This window comes from Balaenoptera acutorostrata, chromosome 13, assembly GCF_949987535.1.
Source record: "Balaenoptera acutorostrata chromosome 13, mBalAcu1.1, whole genome shotgun sequence".
Taxonomy (NCBI): domain Eukaryota; kingdom Metazoa; phylum Chordata; class Mammalia; order Artiodactyla; family Balaenopteridae; genus Balaenoptera; species Balaenoptera acutorostrata.
This window is the reverse complement of record NC_080076.1, coordinates 80929409-80945495: the sequence shown is the minus strand read 5'-3', so window position 1 is coordinate 80945495 and position 16087 is coordinate 80929409. Positions and strand designations below refer to the sequence as shown.

Genomic DNA, 16087 nt, shown 5'->3' with positions numbered 1-16087 from the left:
ACACACACAGAGTATCTGATTAACCTGTAGGCAGAGTGGGGGTGGCAGAATTTCCTCAGAACAATCTCAGCAGACAACATCTGGTTCCCTTACCTGTTGATGCATTTGTCTATATATGTTTGGTTGAATTATGTCGCTGGATAAACCAGCCTGCAGCCACCTCATACTCACTCTTGAAACACAAAACATTCTCTTTCAGGTACAGAGCTTCCAGCTCTGGCTGGTTATGAGTAGGGGAAGGGGAATGGACACGTTCTGTTCCTTGCTCTGTTCGCAGGACACAGGTTCAAGCTTGCCTCCCCCACCCCCATCCCATGAGTTTTATTCTCTGGAAGTCTTCCCTGAACCTTGGCAGACTCAGAGAATCTGTTACCAATGAGCCCTAAACTGGTGTTTCTCGCCTCATGTGAAGTTCATATTGTCTATATGTTGCCCATAAAGTGCAATTGTCGCTGGGAAAGTCTTTCTGTGTTGCAGGGGAAGGTAGGGATTTCAGGGGAAGGACAGCTATGCAGTCTAGTGTGGAAACAGCAAAAAGAAACGCCAAGGCTCTGAGTTTAAAAGTCAACCGTTCTTAAAGATGTTCTCTAGTGGACATTGGGTACTGTGTCTATCGTTTTTGCTTGCCTATCAGCCATTCTCCTTTCTTCTGGAAAGAGCAACCCAGCTTTGTTTTGGTGATCCATCCTCCCCCATTGGATGTCGTCTTTTTGTTTGTTTAAATACAATCAATTGTACAGATTATTTATTTATTTATGGCTGCGTTGGGTCTTTGTTGCTGCATGCGGGCTTTCTCTAGTTGCAGTGAGCGGGGGCTATTCTTCGTTGTGACGTGTGGGCTTCTCATTGCGGTGGCTTCTCCTGTTGTGGAGCACGGGCTCTAGGTGCGCGGGCTTCAGTAGTTGTGGCACATGGACTCAGTAGTTGTGGCTCGCGGGCTCTAGAGTGCAGGATCAGTAGTTGTGGTGCACGGGCTTAGTTGCTCAGCAGCATGTGGGATCTTCCCGGACCAGGGCTCGAGCCTGTGTCCCCTGCACTGGCAGGCTGATTCTTAACCATTGCGCCACCAGAGAAGTCCTGGATGTTGTCTTGGTAGTGTCATTAATCAGAGTGCCTTACTCTCCTCTGGCCAAGATATAAGCCCATGACTGTGGCTTGTCCAGATATATTCTCCCAGAAATTTGAGCCTTGAAGGACTCCACAGGGTTGGAGCTCATTCATCCAGGTGTCTGTGCCCAGAAGAGACTGTCTCTTAGTTCCCCTGGGTCTCCAGAGCTGCTGTGGTCTTCTAAGGACTGTTCTTTGCCTGTTACATCTATTCTGTGAATCTCCCTAGGCCCTTCCAATGCATACTTTTTTTTCTCTCGTTAGTTAGAGTAACCTTCTGCCTCTGGCCATAATGAAGTAACTGGCACCAGACTTGTTTTCCAGCTGTACACAACTAGAAAACTGGACAAAATATATGAAACAACTGGTTTCAGACATTGGGCAACAGGCTGTGCAGAACTGTGAGCCTGAAAGAAAGGACGCAAATGAGTGGGCCGGTGATCACCTTTCTGCCTGGAAGCACTTTTTATATTGCAGCGCAGGAAGGATGATTCTAAGCAGAGCACAGTGGCCTCTTTGAGTTGAGGAGACATAGATGATCATATGCAGAGGTCGATGAGGCTGGAATTTGTGAGGCAGAGTTCCAGAGAAGAAGGTACTACATAGATGAACAGTGCCAGAAATCTGTATAAGGAGCCCTTTGAGTCATTGGCTGACTACTAAGTTGCTCAGGCTTTGGATAAAATGCTACAAAGATGGCAAAGAACAACTACTGTGGAAGTATACACTGAATAATTTGCAGAGCTCTTATGGGATTGGGGGACATTCAAATTTCAGCAAGCCAGGATGGGAATAACCTATTGAACATCCAGTGCATTCATTATAGAGACCACAGTGAGGTCAGACCTTAGTAGTAGGGCTAAACTAGCCTTAGAAGAAAGGCTCCTCTAGATCCACCCCAACAAAGCTTTTCAAAAAGCCTCAAAAAATCAAGCTGACCAGTAAATAACTTAACTTCCCTCCAAAATCAACAACAAAATCTAGACATTCAATTCATAACATTAATAATATCTAGCATCTAATAAAAAATTACTAGACATCTAAGGAAGAAGCATAGAAATGTGAACCATTACCAAGAGAAATATCAGTCACTATAAACAGATTCAAAATGATAAAGATGGTGTAATTAACAGACAAAGACTTTAAAACAGCTATTAGAAATATGTTCAAAGATTTAAAGGAAAACATGAACATAATGAGAAGTGGAAGAAAAAAATTTTAAAGAACCAAATGAAATTTCTAGAAAGGAAATATACAATATCTAAAATGTAAAATTCACTGGATAGGTTTACATATTAAACAGCATATTAAACATATTCTTAGCATATTAAACAACAGCACATTACAAGTTGCATAAGAAAAAATTAGTACACATGTTGACACAATAATAGAAGTTATTCAAACTGTAGCACAGGGAGAAAAAAGACTAGGAGAAAAATGACCACAGCATCAGAGACTCTGAAACAATATTAGATGGCTGACCCTACATGTAATTGGAGTCTCAGTATGGAAGGAGGGCAGAAGTTTGGAGGTACTGTTGGTTTCAGGCTCTGCTGGATCCAGGAACTCAGACAGTGTCATTGGGAATCTCTCTATCTCTCATCTTTGCTTTCCTTGGTTTTGGCCTCATCCTCAGGCAGGCTGTCCCCAGATAGTGGCAGAGATAGCGTCCAGCAGCTCCAGGCTCATATCCCACTCAGATGCAGACCCAAGAGAAAGTGAATTTCTCTTTCCCCATACTTCAACCATTATTCAGTCTGATTAACCCACTTAGGATCACACACCCATCCCTGAGTAATTCCTGACTCTGACTGGCCAGGTCTGAGTTGTATATCCTCCTTCCAGGGGGGCGGAAAAGAGATGCTCTCCCAAAGATAAGTTGGGACGCTGTTACCAAAATATGGTGTCATAGATGCTGAACTGCCAAAAAAAATAGACAGTTACTACACTTGTATAAAGCACTAAACAATAAGAGCTGTTGAGTACAGCCTCATCCAAGTACAACTTTGCATGTACCAACTCACTTAATCCTTACAACTGTATCAGGATGGAAGCTTATGAAGGACCCAGCTTTATGATGGTTTTCTAGTTCGAGCTCCCAGCCTTGTGTGACCCAAGGTGGTGCCTCCTGTCCCCAGTCACTTCAGGTACTGCACTATCAACTTTGGGCTTTCTTTCCTTCTTTTTTTTGGCCCCTGGGAATTACCCCGATTTCCTTAGAAACTTTGTTATGCATTAACAGTAATTATTCTTTTCAACATCTCTCTATATGTTTAATAGCAGGATGGTTTTCAGCTCACCTCTCCATTGTACAGATGGATCCCCAATGTATAATGGGTCATCTCCCCATTGTATCAGTGAGGAAACTGAGGCCCAGAGAAGTTAAGTAGCTTACCCCAGGCCACAGAGCTAGTAAGTGGCAGAACCAGTATTCAAACCCAGAGCCCGTTTTCTAACGCACCATGCTCTGCTACATCAGTGAATGGTGGCTGGTTATGAGGTCACACACCTGCGTCTCTGTCTGTGGCAGAGTCTTACCTAGACCTAAGGATCCCAGCTCCTCCCTAGACCCTGGAGTCCTTGAGGCACCATCCTACTTCCTGATAATTACTAAGTCCACAGGAAAGGGAACCTCAATGTTTATGTAAGACACCTTGCAACCAAGATACTATGAATGTTTTCAGTCTGGACAAGGGGAAAGGGGTGGTGGGGAGAAGACCTGGCAAATGGAAGCCATGGTGGCTTTGTTAGTTTCCTGTGGCTGCCATACCAAATCCTTGGTGTTCCTTGGCTTGGAGCTGCATAAAGTCCAATCTTCCCCTGTCTTCACCTGGCCTTCCCCTCTGTGTGTCTGTGTGTATGTTCTCTTCTGAGTGTCTAATCTCCCTTTGCCTCACTCTCCTAAGGACACCTGTCATTGAATGTAGGGCCCACCCAGGTAATCCAGGATGACCTCATCTTGAGATCCTTAAGTTTGTTACATCTGAAAAGACTCCTTTTCCAAGTAAGGTCACATACACAGGTTCCAGTGGTTAGGATACAGACATCTCCCTTTTGGAGGGAAGGGGGCACTCCTTAACCTACTACTATGGAAAAGCTGCCAAACTGTGTTCCATCTCTGAGCTGTGACCGATGTGGAGAGAGCCACAGGCTTGGCTGAGTGAGTGAGCCGTGGTGGGTTTTTGACAGAGCCTCTTTTATTGTTTTGTACTTTTCTCTTCTGTTTTGAGGTTTTCTGCCCTCTTTTCTGGAAGGTGCACGATGCTCAGTGCTGGGCTCTGTGGTTATTTTCGCCTAACAGCTGTGTTTCCGGCGAGCAGCTGGGGATGCTTCTGACTCAGCAGAACCGTAGCAGTAACCGTCAAGAAGCCGTTCAAGCAAGGCTAGAAATAAAGGAGCAGTTTCTTCCCCCATGTCCCCTCCTCCTTTCACTTCCCCACCCGCGGGGACCTTTCGAAAGTCTCAACAAAGCACTTCTTAAAAAACTCCTGCTTCCACCAGTATGCTAAAGGCCTGGCTGAAGGTGGCCCTCAGCTAGGCTTTCCGAAGGCAGATGGATTCCAGAAAGGACTCTGGCAAACCAGCCTGGCTTTGTATGTGGGAGGCCCCTCCCAAGATGCCCACACCCCCTCCCCACACGGCTGTGTCTTACAAGTTTCCCACAGGTCTGAGCAGTGAAAGCAGAGGTGGGCGGGACTTCTGTGGTTTTCCAGGGTGTGGCCACAAGGGCCAGGGTATCTACATTCAGCAGCCCATCTCTTTTTAAAAGGTAATGATTTCACCCTGGGCCTGGGAGGCCGCTCCAAAGTTTTACCCCCTGGAGAGAGGCCCTGGAAGTCCTGCCTGCAGCAGGAAGGGAACCAACCGGGAAAAAAAAAAATTTGCGTCCTGGAGAGCCAACGTCTGTGCATGCCGCTGCCTGCAGAAGGCTCACGGGAGAGCGAGACAGCTGCATTCTGAGCCTCGTTGCTGCTGTTCCGAGAAAGAAAGGAACAAATAAATTTAGCTCCGTCCTACGCATCCTTCACAGCTGCTTATTGACCAAACAGAAAGAGGCCTCTATTTCAACCCTGGCTTCTCCGCTTTTTTGCCTGATGAGGTCTGCCACCGCCCTTTACAAGGGGCCTTTCTAGGAGGTGACTGACCCCCGCCGCCTTTAGCTCTCGACTAGAGGCTGTACAAGGAGCTCAAGTTCAGGGTGTGAGGTGCCTTTTGCCATCCTGAAACAAAATGGCGGCCGGTAAATGTTTCCACCTGGGCCTCGGCTACTGGACTTTCTAATGTATTTCTTTGCAAGGCAGAACGTGGGGAAGGCTTGACTGCTCAGAGGCCAGCTTGTAGTTCCCAGAGCCATTAGTTTAATAGCACCATGTGTGGAAATAAAGAACTCGCTGACCGGGTTTGCAAGTTAAGGGACTGGAATGAAGCGCTGAAAAGGTTTCATGGGGCTCACCAGCTTGGAGGGGTTCCTCTGGGACAGGAGCAAACTGTGGACTTCGAGTCAGACAGATCTGGGTTCAAGTCCTAGCTCCGCTACCTAAGAGCAGAATGCCTCTGGGCAGGGAGGGCTGTCTCCTCACCTGGAAGTGAGGCGTTGGCCACGATGTTGAGCCTCTCTGAGCCTCGTGAAACAGCAGTAATGATACAGGGTTGTCGTGACATGACACCATGTATTGAACGTGCCCAGCTCAGTTCTTGGTGTTCCAGGATGGCACTTAGTCTGTCTGCTTCACCTGCCTAAGCCTGATCCCTTGCCTTCTGGCCACAGCATCCGACTCTTTTCTGTAAAGATTTTGGGCTCACCTTACTCTCAAACTCTGGAGGTGAGTTCGTGCCCCAGGACTGATCATGGAGAATCTCACACACCCCTGGCCATAGTGATTAGTTCCTGGATGTTCACGGGACCCAAGCTGAGATCATCAGAGCCAACTTCAGGGATGTTGGTGGAATTATTGGGATGGAGAAAATCTTTCTGCTGGGTTTCTAAGTGGTCAAATTTTAAACATGGTGATGCTGGTGGATCTCTTTATGTAAAGGAAGGAAGAATCTCCCTGAGAATAAAGCCAACACAGAAGAAAGCAAACAAACCAACAAACAGACTGTGTTCTGACCATTTGAGGCCCTTGATTCAGCCATGCCTGAAGCCATCATCCCATGATCTTTCCAGTTATATGAGTCAATACATTCCTTTTTTGATTTAAGCCAGTCTGAGTTAGGTTCTATCTCTTGCAATCAGATGAATCCTAAGTATTACACAGCTCAGGACATATCTTTTTGTGTTTGAATTTACTTGTGGCCTCATCCAGAACCAAGAGGTATGCAGATGACTGCTCACTGCCACCTCCAGGAGTGAGAGTCTCTGAAGAGTCTCTATGTTCTGGCATGCTGATTTCCTTTGGGCCTCTCTTGCAGATAGGGAGGCAATATAGTGTAGAAAAAAGGAAGGAGTTTTAGGGTAAAACAGATTGAGCTCAAATCTCTTCTTCATCATTTACTAGCTCAGAGACCTTGGGCAAGTAACTTATTCCCTGTGATCCTCTGTCTTCTCACCTGTGGAATGGGATAATACTACTACTTGTGGGTTCAGTGTGTATGGGTACTAGATTCTAAAGCCAGGGTGAAGGCAAAAACATACCTGAAAATCTGATAGACTGCCCTCCCCCTGAAGGGTTGAGAAACCTTGTTCTAGAATCACACTTAGCGCAGACAGCTGTTCATCACAGGAAAGGCTCCCAGGATTGGAGACTGCAGATGAGCGGGTCCATATATTCCATTTCCATGCTTCCTGTGTGGCAAGTCCACATGCGGACAAGACAGGGGGCATTGTCCACACCCTTTCAATGAGCATTTCTCTCTCTTCTTTTTGGCCAACGGTGTATGGCTGAACTGGTGTAAGTCAATGCTCGCAGGGTGTGCCAGTCCTGCTCCTGCCTCATAGAGCTGCTGCGAGCATCCGAGAGGCCCCTGTGTAGAATGGGCTTTGCACAGAGAGAACCCTTAGGCGTCAGACTTGGTACTTGTATGATTTTCACACGTAGCGCAAACCTTGTGCACAGTAAGTGTTCAGCATGGGTCTTCTGAACTGCCTTAAATTCGGAACGAGAGCCCCCAGCCTTGTGGGGAGGAGGTGACAGTTCCAAGGGAGTCTCGACACACGTGGTTCTTGTCTGAACTTGCAGCTCTGACAGGGCCTCTCACCACCACCTGCTTCAGTAGCTGTCGCCCCTCTCGTGCTTTTCCCAGCCCTCAGCCCCAGCACACGGAACATGGGATCAGTTTGCTTGGAGACCACACTCTGGCCCCCAGCCCCAGTTCCTGCCCTTGACCCTCATCCAGTCCCTTTACCTCTTGGAGCCTCAGTTTCCTCCCAGTTAAAACAGGGATCCTAACCCCAGCTCTTCACGAGATCGTCTGTCGGGGCTTACTTAAGTGCACCAGACTTACACCTGGGCACCACAGACCTGAGATTCAGTCTGTGGGCTTGTTTTTTTTGGCCTATATATTTTCCCTTAAATATTTGAATTACATATTTTCTAGTATTTTTAATTGAGGGGCAATTTACATAGTATGAAACTACCCATTTTAAAGTGAACAATCGGTGGCATTCAGTACAGTCACAATCTTGTGCAACTGCTGCCTTGATTTAGTTCTAAAAAACTTTCATCACCCAAAAGGAAGTCCCATACCCATTATTCATTCGTCCCCATTCCCCTCTCCCCCCAGCCCCTGGCAACCAGTAATCTGCTTTCTGTCTCTATAGATTTGCCTATGTTGGACACTATATATAAATGGAATCATACACTATGTGACCATTTGTATCTGGCTTCTTTCATTTAGCATCATGTTCTTGAGGTTCATCCATGTTGTAGCCTCTGTCAGTACCTCATTCCTTTTTATGGCCAAATAATATTCCATTGTATGGATAGACCACATTTTGTTTATGCACTTAGCCATTCATGGACTTTGGGTTGTTTCTACCTTTTGGCTATTTGCAAATAATGCTGCTATGAACAGGCTTGTAGATGAGCTAGTTTGAGCACCTGCTTCCAGTTCTTTTGGGCACATAACGAGGAGTGGAATTGCTGGGTCACATGGTAATTCTATGTTTAACTTTCTGAGAAACCACCACTTTGTTTTCCACAGTGTCTGGGCCACTTTTTATTCCCACCACCAAAGTGTGAGTGTTCCAATTTCTCCACATCCTCCCCAACACTTGTTACTTCCCATTTTATTTCTTTTATGATAGCATCCTAGTTGGTGTGATGTGGTGCTTCATTATGGTTAGATTAGATAGTAGCAGGTAAAAGGAAAAGATTTCACAAGAAAATCCAGAGCAACAGCTTCTCTTGAAAAAGGAAAGAGCTGTCAACATGGGGACTGCATTCGGGAGAAGGAAGGCATTGTCTGAAGCTCAGTGGCAGCTGCCCCTTCAGCTGGGGTGTCCCTTCCGGGTCCTCCACAGGCCCCAGCCCGCCCTAGCGTTCCCCCAACTCTGAGTCAGCTGCTGCTTCTCGTCACACTCCACTGCTCTTTTTCTTAAAGAAGAAAGAGGCACCCATGTCTCCATCAAAAGTGAGGAAAAAGAGACTTGGAGAGCCCTGTGGTTTTGAAGTACAGGACGACCCGCAATTCTCTGTGGAAGTGTTTCATATGCGCCTGCGTCATTTACTCATTTCTGCCACCTGGTCCCTGTGGGCATCTGAGCGGGTGACACACCCACAGCTAGCTCTGTCCGCTGTCCTTCCTTAGGGGTGGTGGGGAGGGCAGAGCGATGGCGTGAGGACTGTGCCCTTCTCCCAGGCTGACGTACCCAGGCCAGCCTGGGCCTTCCTGGGCTCATACACATGTGATCCTTCTGCCTGGAACTTTCTGTCCTGCTCTTCCCCACCCAGCACAACTCTGGTCCTTCTCCAGGTCTTAGCGTAAGCGCTGTTTTCTCCACAGAGTCTTCCCTGCTGCTCCAGAGCACATCAAGTATCTCCGCTGTGCATCCTTGCAAGACCCTGGACTCCCCCCAGGTCCTCAGCACAATTATCACTCATCTATCCCTTACAGGATTTCTTCCCTCTTTGTAAAATGTGGACCCTGATGCGCACATGCATAGAATCACACGTCCCGGTTTAGGCCACAGGCCCAGCACTTGTCCATCCCAGATCTGTCTCGTGCCTGCCTTCATGTAGGGCTGCCACTCTCCCTGCTTCCCGCGGGCAGCGACTCCAGTGTACACAACATAAACTTTCCAACCCACTTTCCAGTGCTTATGAAACATGCATAATGTTGTTCTTTGGGTGTGTGTGTTTTAAATTTATGTCAGTGGGGTTGTATCATAAATCTCAGTCTAGTTCCTACTTTTTTCATCTCACGCTATGTTTTTAAGATCTATCCATGGTGATATATGCAAATCCAGTGTATTATTTCTGCCTGATGTGTATTATTCCATGATCTGCATTTATCAGATGTGGTTTATCTATTTTGCCTGTCATGGACAGGTAGGTCACCTCTGGCTCCTTGCTGTGACAAACCTGGCCTCCACCAACATCCTCACGCATGTCTCCTTGTCATCCTAGGCAGGGGTGTCTCTAGGATACACACCTGAGAGAGGCACTGCTGTTTCATAGATTGTTATGGGTTGAACTGAGTACCCCCCGCAAAGGTACGTTTGAAATCCTAACCAAGGGTACCTCAGGATGTGACCTTGTTTGGAAACAAGGTTGCTGCTGGTGTAATTAGTTAAGATGAGGTAATATTGGAGTAGGCTGGACCCTTAATCCAGTATGACTGGTGTCCTTATAAGAAGAGGGAAAACAATGCGAGAAGACAAAGGCAGGAATTCAAGTAATGTAGCTGCAAGCCAAGGAGCGCCAAGGATTGGCAGCCATCGTCAGAAACTAGGACGAGGCAAAGAAGGATTCTACCCAGAGTGTCAGTGGGAGCGTGACCCTGCTGACATACAGCCTAGGTCTGCATTCATAAGCTTCTCTGAACATTTGGAACTTAGAACTTTCTCTTGATGATGAATACTGGTAATTTGGATCACTCTCATTTACAAACACACTACATCCATCCATTCATCCATCCATCCACTATCTGTACATCATCCATCATCTGTCCGTTAATCCATCCATCCATTTATTTCTCCATCCATCTATCCATCCATCCATCCATCCATCCATTATCTATACATCTATCTGTCATCCATTCATCCACCTATTTATCTATTATTCATCCATCCATCCCGCCCTCCCTTCATCCATCTGTCTATCCATCATCCATCCATCCTCTCATACCACAGATTTTTACTGGGTGCCTTCTCAGTTCTGGATTCACAGTAACGAACAAGACAAACAGTTCTTTGCCCTCATGGAACTCATCATTAGTGGGGAAGACAGACATTAAACTAACAATTATTTAGATACAGGTGTGATAAGCTCTGTAAAGGACAAATATAGTGCCTGTGAGAGCAGAGAATGGGGGGACTTGGCAAAGCCTGGGGGTCATGGAAGACTTCACTGCAAAGGTGACATTGAAGCTGAGGCCTGAAGGATGGGTAGGGATTGGCCAGAGGAAACATGGGCAGGAAGGGCCTCCCACACAGAGAACAGGTGTACATAGTTTGAGATTGGAAAGCATTTGGTGCTTGTAAAGAAGTAAAAGAAGGTCAGCATAGCTGGAGTGGAGGGAGGGTAGGAAAATGCCTGAGATGTGGCTCAACAATTGGCTGAGCCAGTATCCCTGAGTGTCCCCTAGGGACTTGTGCATTGGCAGGGAAGAGCCCCACAGTAGATTAGGAGCAGGAATTACTTCCAGCCCATCCACATGGCTCACTTCAAAGCCAGCTCCCTTAGTTTGCTGACTAAGAAATGGGCTTAACAATATCCACTCCATAGAAGAGGTGAACAATAAAACAGTACTCCAGAAATGCCTCAAGGCACCTAGGAAAAGACAAAACAATTGCATAAATCCATTCATTTTTGCCATTATTTTAAAAATCCCACAAGTTAGTAACGCACACAGCAAAAACAAAGGAAATGGCTACCCTTAGCATTTACCTGGTTCTGGTCTTTCTTGGGGACTAAAATATGGCTTTGAGAGGCTTGTCTCATTTATCCTAGAGCAGGACTATGAAGTGATAAAGGTGGATCATTACAGATGAGGCAGCGAAGGAGTTGAGAGGTTAAGTTACCTGCTGAGGTCACGCCGCGAGACGGGGAAAGAGGTTAGGGAAGAAGACAGGCTTCCTGCCTCTTGGTCCATTGCCAGACCCATTACAACCAGACCAGGGAGGAATTGCTTCTCTCCATTAGTAGGAATACCACTGAGAGCTAATTTCTCCCCACTAGATTCACAGAATGGAGAAGAGCACTTGACCTGGAGTCTTGTTGCGGGGGTGGTCTGTCGTGCAGACTGTGAAAACTATCAGCGAGCCGTCATATTTCCATTTCTCTTGGGCTGCTACTGTCCAGAGAGAGAGAGAGAAAGGGAGCCCCAATCAAGGCTGGAAGAGCCAGCCTGCAACACATCCACTCAGGGCTGTCAATACTTGGGTTTTACGGACACCCAGATTCAGAGGCAATAGCTTAGTGCCTCTTCATCGATTTAACTATCATTTCAGGTCCATAACTCACAGCTAGAAACCAGCCTGCATAAAACCTCACATTATGGTGCTTCTCTTCTTCTTAAGGACACTACATTCCATTAGGAAAACCAAACTATTAGAAGCAGGCTTGATGGATGAGCCTGATGTTATTATCTCGCTGAACAATTACAGGGCCAACCTCTTAGATGGGGACTCCCCAGTACACACGTAGGATTTGGTCGACGACATGTGCAGAATGGGGGGGAGGGCTGGGAAGACAGAGGGCAGGCCAGCAAGCCCAGGCACTCAGCCCTTTAGTGGGCATCCAAGTTTACCCTCAGAAGTCCTTAGGGAATTGTGCTTCAGAGAGAGACCTTTCTTCTTAGCTAATTTCAGAGTCCAAACAATGAAAATTAATTACTGAACAAGTGTGGATTAAGTGCCTGCTCCATCTAGATCCTGGGCTAGACAACAGGACATTTAGAAGCTTTAAGCCACGGTGTGGTCTGAATGTTCTCAGCATCCCACTCAACATGCTGCTCTGGGCGTTCCCTGCCTGTCTGATCCAGGTTGGTACTGGAGATGAAACCTATTTGTTATCTGTGGTCTGGGAGTTCAGAGAGTGGTCAAGCGAGGCTCTTTGATAAGGTGGGATGGGCTAGGCTTTGAAGGACAGGCAGAATAGAGTTGAGGGGATTGGAGTGTCTGGTAAGGCAGTATTTTGAGACAGTCCAGTTTTCATCCATTTCCGTCTTCCATCCATGGACATCTTAGCTGATCTGGGACATTGGTGAGGCCACTTAAGGGCAGGCTTGTAGACATCTGCTTTGCAGACACACAACAGAGCACACACATGGAGCACGCACACACACAAACACACACAGAGTATATCTATTCTGGGCATGCTCATTAGCAGCTAACTTTAATCTTCTTTAACACTTGCATCTCAAATCCCAAATACTTTAGTGTGTGCTGTCTATGAACACACACCAAAAATAGTTCTGGGTAGATAAACACATTGAGCCAAAAGGCTGTCTGATTGCAGTTTGAGTCGTGTGAAGTCACTGCCTCCCAGATCCCTCCAGTGCAGCCGAGGCAGGAATCTTAACACAGAATATCAATAAATAACTAACCTGAACCGCACCTCCTCCCACCCCCTGCGGCCAGCAGCGCATGCAGCTCACCACCCACTGTGGGAAAGCCGAGATGCTGCTTGAGGTTCTGACCATGTGGCTGAAACTCACTGTTTCTTGCGCCCAATTCACCCCCTGCATTGCACACCTAATTGCAAGATGCAGCAGCTCTTGCAATTAGGTGTGCAATGGCTGCAAACTTGCATCGTTGAAAGAGTTGATGAATGTCAGTGAAAAGGAAAAGTTGACGGTGCCTTTCTGCCATCTGCCTCTTTCCTTCCGCATTGCCAAGTACCTGATGCTGGCTGCTGACTTGATATATTCATCGTTACAAGAATTTAAAAGTTAAGAAAAAAAAGAAAAAAATTACAGGAGTGTGCAGCCTTGTCCCCGTCCACCACCCACAAAAGGAAGGACCCAGTGTCATTTTGTAGTGGGTAAATGCTGGCCCCCCGCAAAAGGCATGTCCATATCCTGACCCCCCAGAACCTGTGAATGTGACTTTATTTAGAAAAAGTGTCTTTGCAGATGTAATTAAATTAAGGATCTTGAAATGAGATAATCCCGGATTTATCTGGGCTGGCCCTAAATCCAATGACAAATGTTCTCAGGAGACACACAGAGGACAGACCCACAGGCAAAGGCCATGTGAAGACAGAGGTAGGAAGTGGAGTTGTGTGGCCACAAGCGCAGGAATGCTAACAGCCACCAGGAACTGGAAGAAGCAAGGAGCAAAAATCTTCCCTGGAGCCTCTGGAGGGAGCACAGCCTTACTGCCACCTTGATTTTGGACTTCTAGCCTCCAGAACTGTGAGAGAATAAATTCTTATTGTTTTAAGCCATGAAGTTTATGGTGATTCGTTTTGGCAGCCCTAGGAAACTCATACACATTTCTTACTGCATTAATGGAAAAGCGGGCCAAGTTAAAAAAAAAAAAAAAAAGAATAATGGAGAAGCCAATAGGATTTAAATAACAAGTTGCATTTATGGCACTTACATGCCAGGTTCCCGCTCAAATTAGAGTGACAGAACTGAGTTTGTACCCGGCAAGGTGAGCCCCAGAGCTCATGCTTTTAGCCAGCTACCCTATACTTCTGGAAAAGAGTGGGAGCTGTATTTGGAAAGGGAGATGGGAGGGGAAATGAGAAAAGTTAGATCTGAAAGAGAGTTGGGGAGAATTTGAGAGAGATGTGGGGGCCAGGTGCTGTGGAGGAGAAGTTTTGCTTTACATTATAAATAGGATTTTTTGGGTGTTCCCTGAGAAATTTGGTAAAGATTTAAATTGCTCTCCAGTTAAGTTTTTTTTTTTTTAAGAAAAAATTTTTACATGACATCATGACGAGACTTGCTTATGTGTTACCTGTGTTTTATACAGGATACTTTTTCACTCGTTTGACATTTCTTTATTCCCTGTGCTCTGGCTTATCTGCCAAAATCTGTGCTAGGTGCTGGGCAGACCTGCAGGTAAATGAGAACCAGACCCTGCCCTGGGGTGCTCAGCTCATGAGGTGGGCAGGGTCCAGCAGACGAAGGTCCTTGAGTTTGGACATCATTCTGTGGGCAGTAGGAGATTTTACTCAGGGGACGAAATTGAGCGAGAGTGAGAACTGGCTCTATGTTCCCCAGGCCGCTGTGAATCCCTGCCCCCTCTGACCTTTAGCAGCTGGTGGCTAAGTGGATAGACTGATAAACTTGCTAGACTACTGAGGATTAAAGAGTTTCCCATTAAGGTGACACCATCGGATTTTAACTTTTTTTTTTTTTGGCTGAGCCGCGCAGCTTGCGGGATCTTAGTTCCCTGATCAGTGATTGAACCCGGGCCCTGGGCAGTGGAAGTGGGGAGTCCTAGCCACCGGACCACCAGGGAATTCCCAACATCATCAGATTTTGAAAGTTTTTTTTTCTCTAGGCTTTTTTAGTTTGGGGTGGGGAGGGAATGGGAAATGGGGCATGGAGTGATGGTGACTGACTTTCTTCAAATCTTATTGCCTTGATGGCCCCTACTGAACCCAGTTGTAAGGTTGGTCCTGGCTTTCAGAAAATATTTGCCTTGACAATACAGACAAAACCAGTTTCTATTCATCTTTGCGATTACATGGGAGTCACATGGGAGGTGATAGTACAGCTCTACAGTTAATAGAATTCAGACCATGATCAGAAATTAACCTTGAAAGCCCTTGGAGAGACATTACATTGGAGGCTGTCGTGGTTTCTTGCAGTCAGTCCAGCATAGCTGTGTTTCTACGGCATTGGAAAAGGTTGTTGATTGCTCAGTTGAGCACCAGATGAAGCTGGCCAAATTTTAGAGGCTGTATTAGATGAAAACAGCAGATATTTAAGCACTGGACACATGCTAATGGCTGAGAGGTGCTTGGAGCTGAGACTACTGCATGGACCCCAGAGAAGAAAGGCAGGTGAACCCTTGCCTGGTACTTACATGAATTTATTCTATCTTTTCTGTTGTTATCATATTATTGTTATTATTACTATTCTGCTGAGTCCCTGTTGTTGAATGAATGTACAGAACACAATTGCATACATTGTAGGACTAGACTATAGTATAAATTTTTCTTAAAAGTTCTTGCCTTTCACTATGAGAGTTATCCTTTCTCAGAATAAATTTGGCCGGCTTAGCTGTCCGTGTGGCTCTGCCGAGGGATTACAGTCTTCCAGCCAAGTTGGGTCTTGTCCACAGTGATCCAGAAGCCAATTTTCTGAATAAATCACAAAAATGCTCCAGAGTTGGTATATTTACCCAAAAGCTCATCTTCTCTTGCTATGCACACATAATAGTTGTGAATGTACTTTGCATTTTGCAGTATTTTATATAGTGTGGCATTTCCCAAAGCATGGTCTGGGGAACACCAGGGTGGCGGGGTGTTCTGTGGAACAAGAGTTTCCTGGGCGGAATACGGTTGGAAACTACCTGCTTCTGGATGTGTATTCACACGTCAACTGAGTCTAAAGTAAAGACATCTGGGTAACTTGGTTTAATGCAGCATTGGCCAAATTTGGTTGCCCATGGAATCACCCTATTTGGTGCACTCTGGCAACCAGAAGCATAGGGGAGGAGCAGGGCAAGAGGTGGCCAGGCCCACCCTGGGTTTCTCAGGCCCTGGGGCAAAATTGAGTTGGAGGGTGGGAGACTAAACTGGATGTTTTATACTGGCCAGACCTGGATGGGACTTGTTAATATTGGAAACTGGCCAGAAAGCTATAGGATATGCCCAGGATGCCACTAAGGGCTGGGAAAGGGAGATTTGTAAGAATA

General features: G+C 46.3%; 1 protein-coding gene across 1 annotated transcript in view; it reads left to right on the top strand.

The window, feature by feature from the left end:
- The window catches only part of SPRING1 (SREBF pathway regulator in golgi 1), a 222041-nt gene that overhangs the window by 130760 nt on the left and 75194 nt on the right, over positions 1-16087 (top strand). The window lies entirely within an intron of this gene.